Source organism: Malania oleifera, chromosome 11 (genome assembly GCF_029873635.1).
Source record: "Malania oleifera isolate guangnan ecotype guangnan chromosome 11, ASM2987363v1, whole genome shotgun sequence".
NCBI lineage: Eukaryota > Viridiplantae > Streptophyta > Magnoliopsida > Santalales > Ximeniaceae > Malania > Malania oleifera.
Genome location: NC_080427.1, coordinates 3,470,247 through 3,477,611, shown reverse-complemented (window position 1 = coordinate 3,477,611; position 7,365 = coordinate 3,470,247). Strand labels below are relative to the sequence as shown.

Sequence of the window (7,365 nt, the reverse complement as noted above, 5' to 3'; positions counted from 1 at the left end):
CTTTTAGACACTTTGATGAACCTATTGTGTAAGTTGAATAATTCAACTTGGATTTCCTTGTATGACGGCATGCTATCACATGAATTATTTCTAGACTCTCCACTAGATTCTTCGGATGAACTATAATAAGAGATTACCTCAATAGTGTGTGCCATGAAGCACATATTGGAAAATTCTTGTTCACTTGATTCATCTTTTGATTTGTTTGAGCTGGTGTCATCCCACATAGCTTTCATTGCTTTCTTTATCTTCTTCTTGTCCTTCTTCAGCTATGGACAATGGGGTTTAATGTGTCTAACCTTCTTACAATTATAACATGTAGGTGGATCATTCTTAGTTTCCTTTGTGTTTGTTTCACCTTTGTTAATTTTAGATCCTTTAAATTTCCTTGTCAATTTCCTATTCTTCTTGAAAAATTTTCCAAGCCTTTTAGTGATAAAGGCTAATTCTTCATCGTCTAATTCACTGTCTTTATCCTCATCACTAGAACTTTCTTTACTAGCCTTAAGGGCTATTGATTTCTTGGTTTTATTATTGTTCTTTGAATATCATTCATTCATTGTCATCTCATATGTGAGAAGAGAACCTATTAATTCATCTAGGGAGGTGTTTTTCAAGTTTCTACCTTCCGTTATTGTTGTGGCCTTTGGTTCCCATATCGAAGGAAGTCCTCTTAGGATTTTTCTAATCATTTCATATGTTGTATAATTCTTCCCTAATGCATTTAAATAATTTATTATGTGAGTGAACCTAGTATACATGCTAGTGATAGTTTCTTCCGAATTTATCTTAAAGCCCCCATACTCGCTAGTGAGCATGTCGATTCTACTATCTCTAACATCTAAAATTCCTTCATAGGTTACTTCTAACTTGTCCCAAATTTCTTTGGCTGACTTACATGTCATGACCCTATTAAACTCATTTGTAACACCCTAAACCCGAAACTAGGGTCTAAAATGTTATTTAAAATAAATCTCTAATACCATACAATAAAACAACGGAAGATCTCCATAACAATTACCAGAGCACTAAAAATTAACCTTTATTACAATAAAAATCTCAATACAACAATAACGTTCTGAGGTCATTAAAAACATAAATAAAATACTAACAATTCTAAATGAGACCTTCAATCCCACCCACACTTCCACTGCGCACTCTGATTACAATCATGCTTCTCATGGTATCTGAAAAAAGTTAACAATGGATAGGATGAGACACCTCTCAGTAAGAATGGAATAAATTATTATCAGTGTGTGGCAAATGAGTTTCAGTGTATCACATATAAAAAACATACAATACTTGTATCATATAAACAACCTTCTATACTATGGTTCATGTTTACATATTAAATCATTAAAACTTTCCTCTCAATTTCCTAGGTCCTGTTTACATGTAAAGCATTATATCCTTCGGTGACCACAACTGGTGCATATCCAGGCACTCACTGACATTGAGGCGCCTTCTACTCCCTACCCCAATTCAGCAAGCCCTCGGACTACTCCAAGGATCGAGGCGTTACGTATCGCCGTCCCCCTTTACCTAGATGCCACCAAACAGATTCCCCAGATATGCAACTTCATAATACCATAGTACCATATTCATAAACATATTTCACATTTCTTTCAACAATATCTCAACAGGTTTAATTTATACAATAATCTGAAATAATCTCATGCCACACATTTAAATAATAAAATCATACTTTAATAGCACTTAGAAAAATCATATACCTCATAATACAATCATATATTCAAATTTAAAACCACCATATACTCAGATTAAAATCAACTTTATATTCATATAATTATATTCTTTAATTTATAAAAAAAACTGACATAATTTATTTCCCTTACCTTTCCCCAGGAGTGGTTCCTAGGATCCTTAAATCAAAAATCTGCTCTGGTTAACATGACAAGGATCGAACCTAAGACATTATGGTGGTGTTCGATCGTCAATTTGACTAGAGATTTGAGAGAAATTGAGAAGAGAGAGAGAGAGAGAGAGAGAGAGAGAGAGAGAGAGAGAGAGAGAGAGAGAGAGAGAGAGAGAGAGATTACCTTATCCCAGGAGTAGTGCCTACGATACCCTAATCACGAATCCACTCTAATGAAAATGTTGGTGGCGGAGAATGGAACCTAGGGGTATTTCTTGTTTTTCGATCAATGCCCATTTGACCGAGAAAATTGAGGGGAGAGAGAGAGAGAGAGAGAGAGAGAGAGAGAGAGAGAGAGAGAGAGAGAGAGAGAGGATGAAGAGAGAGAGAGATGGAGAGAGAGATAATCTCAAGAAATTTTACATCTCCTAGAGCTTCTTAGCTTTATGAGAAAAAGATATATATATATATATATATATATAATATTATATTAATATATTAATATCTTATAGTACATAATTTAATTAATTAATATTATTAAATTAATTATTTCATTTAATTAATTATTAATTATTAAATTAAATTAAATTTTATTATAATTATTATAATAATAATAATAATAATAATTATTATTATTATTATTATTATTTTTACACTTCCATGCATATTATTTTTTGGGGCGTTACATTCTCCCCTTATAAAAATTTCATCCTCAAAATTTGATAAATGTAACCCTAAATAAAATTTATTGTTAACGCCTAACACTAGAAAATATCCTAACCTACCAATTCCTATACTTATCCTAATTCATACCTATATTTTGGTAAAAATCATCCGTAGAGTCTATAGAATCTATATCCTAAGCTCTGATACCACAATGTAACGTCCCAATGATGTGGAAGTGAGATTTTTGTGATATGAAATACCGAGAAGTGTGAAAATTGGGAACTTGAAAAGATGAATAATAGAAAGATAACAGACACATAGTATAGTAATAAATGTATTATATATATTAGTATTATATGTATTTGGAGCGAACTATACTCTCCTCCTGAGGGCTTGCTGAGAAAGGCGAGTGTCCTGATAGGTACTAGATGTAGCCATACTGGGTTGCATAACGTATTAGGATAGAGGGAAGTTATTTGTATGGGCGGGTAATCTTCCATTATCCTTGAGAACCTTTGGTGATAAATAATTATTTGATTGTGTGTGAATACGATACAAACTATCCACCTAAGGGCTTACTGAGTAAGGTGAGTGCCTTCATGAGCTTTAATTGTAGCCATACTCGGTTGTATAAGGTATCAGAGCAGAGGGGTGCTACTTGTATAGGCGGGTAATCACCCCAATCCTTGAGAAACTCTCGTTAATAAAATACACTGCATGTGTGTGAATAGGAACAAAGAATGATTTCATAATCATGGATTAGTATGTAAATAATGATTATATTTTGTACATAAACCTCATGATAGCAACACACTAATATTAATCCATTTTGACTTACTGAGATGTGTCTCACCCGATATGAATTTCATCTTTTTCAGGACCTCCCCGTGATTGGTCTTAGTGAGCTAAGGGTTGGGTTTGTTGGCATAGTATTTTTGTGAGAGGGTATAGATTTTGGTTGTATTTTTGGTTTATGTTTTCATTAGTTTTCTGAGATATATATGTGAATACTGCATGTTTCGATAATATTACTTTATATATATATATATATATATATATATAGAGAGATAGAGAGAGAGAGAACTTTGGAATGTTTTTAAGGATGTTTATTTATTTTTCCGTTGCGTGATTGAGGTTATGGTATTAGATACAGCTGATTGAATCACATCACACCCCGGCCCCCACTTGGTGGGTTTGGGGCGTAACATCATTAATGTCTAAAGCACAATATAATGCATTCATGGCACTAAACTTAACTTGCATCACTTTATAGTCATTGTCGGTCAAGTCTTTTTCTTCTTTAGGAACTTATTTACCATCTACTAGTTTAGTAGAAATGTAGTCATCATATGTGACAACTTTCCATGCTTTCCAAACCATGGTTTGAATATATATCATCATTCTTTGTTTCAAAAATGTATAATTTAAACCACAAAAGATAGGTGGTCTAGTAGAGGATTGGCCTTCAGTAAAAGGGGATACACCTAGGTGGGCTATTTAGACCTTTATATAGCTTCTAATTAGGATTTGCTATAACTAGGCTTTGATACCAATGGAAAGTCAAGGTGTAGTCCCAAGAGGGGGGTGAATTGGGTTTTAAAAAATTCTTTTAAGTGTTATTACAAATTTACAACCTTTCATAAACTTACAAGGATTGTTTTGAATTTAAATACTTAATCAAACCAATCACAATCAATACTTCAATATCAATCACAAACTAATCAACAAACAATCAACCAATTACACAATACTTAACCAAATTGTGAAAGTTTGCAGCACTTTCTTATATCAGCGTTTGCCAAATAGCCTTGTATAAATGATTTTTAAGCCCTTTTTTAATCAAGATTTCGGCAAGCGGTTAATCAACATACTCCCATTAAGGTTTTCGCAAAATAATAACCAACTTACTTTCTTAGGTTAAAAGGTCTTCTCAATCTCGGTTTTCAGCAATCCTGCACTTTGAAATACAATTTGTATATGCTAAAATTTAAATAGAAAAGGGTAGAGAGAGTGAGACTGAGATTTTTTATGAGGTTTGGTTTATCCCTAGCATACGTCCTCGCCTTAGGCAAGACCACCTAAGGATTCCACTAACTCATTCCTTTCCATACGGAACAAACTCTTTACAACCCTCCTTTAGGGTGGAGCCCCCTCTCCAAGCGATACCCCACGCTCTATTACAACGATCCAACAACCTGAACCATTAAAGAAATAAGTAACAAGAAACAATTTCTTTTGTACAAAGAATGCTATCAAATGAAATACTAATATACGTCAATAACAAATATCAAAAGAAATAGAATTGAAGCTCAAGAACAAATTCATCGGAATACTTCTCTAGATAGGAATCAGCAATTCAGATGTTCGGAGCTCAAAGAAGAATGATCAGCACTTCAAAATAACTCAGCGATTCAGAGTATCAAGAGTGTGCAAAAGTGCTTTGAGAGAACAAGAGAGCTTTCAACATGCGATCATATTTTCAATTGCTTGGTATATGTTTGATTTGTGAAAACATGTATTTATAGGTTCAAAAAGGTTAATTCATGTGCCCAAGTTTACTTGGAGTATTTTCCAAGTTTTTACAAAATTTGGGGCAGAAGAAACTTAAATTTGAATTTTAAAACTTTTGAAAAATATAGCAAGTAACAGTGTTCAGATGCCTGAAGCCTAGGGGTCAGTTGCCTAAGGTTCCTTAAAACTATGAATTTTCAACTGAAAACAGGGCCAGATGCCTAAGGTGACAAGGGTCAGTTGTCTGAGCCTACACTGCCTCTTGAGAAATTCATCAGGAAAATCTTCAGGCGCTTGAGCTTATTCTTTAGTCGCCTGAATAGATAGAAATTCTGATTTTCTGGTTATTTTTGAAGATCATTTGGCTCTCTTGCTTTGTTACTTGTAAAAGCATTTTTTTCAAGGTTTTAAAACAAAGTCTCTAAGTCCATGACAACCCTTAATGAGCTTCAAACCATTTGCCACATGATATTTAGCATGAAGTACTTACATAATTCAACCTAAAGCCTTAAGTACTCTAAGCTTTGAAGTCTTCGTATGTTTCTTCGCTTTGAGTCCTCTTGACTTGAGCTTGAGTCAACTTTAGGTTTTCACATGCTTTTATCATTTTGGGTCCATTTGAGCTTCCTTTGGATCACTTTGATGATTGAGTGTGGCTTTATAGTTCTTAGTGACCTTGAACTTGCATTTCCTCTGATCTTTTGAACTTTGTCAATTAAGCATTCCAGAAACATCATCACTTAACAACAATATGTTAAATCAACCTTCATTTGTTATCATCAAAACGAGATTCGAATGCCATGTTAGGCCAACAAAGGTTGTGCTAGAAATTTCCCTTTCTTTAAGGTATTCAATTGCATACTAATTTTATTAATTGTATCTCGCGGTTCATTTATAGCTTGAGTGTTCTGCCTATTAGTTGTGGCCTGAATCTGCATGAATTGCTGAAGAGTATTTACCATTTGTGCCATGCTATCATCAAGAGACTTCTTTTGTGGAACAGGAGCTACATTAGTTTGAAATTCTGGAGGTGCATAGCTTTGAGAGATCTATTATTGCTGATACTAATGCTGAGGAGCAACCAGATGATATATCGGCTGTGAAGGTGGTGCATAGGACTAAGGTGGTTGTTGAAATGGTGAAGAAGATGGATTAGATTGATAATTTCTCCATGAGAAATTCGGTTGATTCCTCCATCCCGGATTGTAGGTGTTCGAGAATGGTTGATTTGGAGATTTGTTAACCCAATTTGTTGATTGCATCTGATAAAAAGTACTCTCTTGAAATACCGCCATAATCGGACAATCCTGAGTCTTATGGCTATAATTAGCACAGAGAGAACATACCTCCACTAATTTCACAACGTTCACTTTCTCTAACTCCATAACCTCTAGCTTCCTAGTCAAAGCATCAACACGAGCCTGAAGATCAGTCTCCTCTTTGACCTTATATTTACCTCCACCACCGATTGCTCTAAGAGGCTATACTGCCATTGGTGCCTGATTTTATCATGTATTCCATTGTTGGGAACTTTCAGCTAAGTAATCAAAGAATGATAGTGCCTTATCCAATTCCTTACTGAAGAATTCCCCATTGCACATAGTCTAGTTCGCATTCAAGAGTAAGAGTTGCATAAAAATAGTTTACTAACCTCCAAGACTCAAATTCGTGATGTGGACAGATATTTATCAGATCCTTGAACCTCTTCCAACAAGCCTGGAAAGTCTCATCACCCTTCTGCATAAACTGACTTATCTACTCCTACTGGAACTGGGTTCTCTTAAAAGGAAAAAATTTGTGTAAGAATTGATGTTGTATATCAGTCCAACTAGTAATAGAGTTAGGTCTCGAAGAGTTAAAATAGATCTTCGCCTTATCCTTCAAATCAAAAGGAAATAAGCAAAGCTTGATATGCTCATAAGTTCTAGCCCTATTAATGAAAGTGGTACAGACCAACTCAAAATCTGTTAAATGCTGGTAAGGACTCTCATAATCCACCCCGTGGAACTGAGGTATCACGGACAACATACCATGCATAATTGTGAAATTTGATGCATCCTTTGGTAAAGCAATGCAAGACGGTGTGGTAGTGCGTGTGGGTAGCAGAAAGTCCTGAAGAGTGCATGGTGCAATTGCAGCCATAACTTCCTTAAAAACTTCTTCAAAAAGATTGCATAAATCAATTTCAGAATCCTCACTCATGAAAGAAACAAGGAAACAATCAAACTTTATGCTGTGTGTGTCACTATTGATGCTGAGTGAAATTTTAAACAATATATTCGAAATATCTCGAACCCAAGGCATCAAACATC

General features: G+C 34.7%; 1 non-coding gene across 1 annotated transcript; it reads left to right on the top strand.

Annotated features, from left to right (window-relative positions):
• Nucleotides 1-6,716: 6,716 nt before the first annotated feature.
• LOC131143578 (small nucleolar RNA R71) lies at nucleotides 6,717-6,825 on the top strand. The gene has a single exon (XR_009133563.1). It is a non-coding gene; the product is annotated as a small nucleolar RNA R71 (small nucleolar RNA).
• The last annotated feature ends 540 nt before the right edge of the window (nucleotides 6,826-7,365 follow it).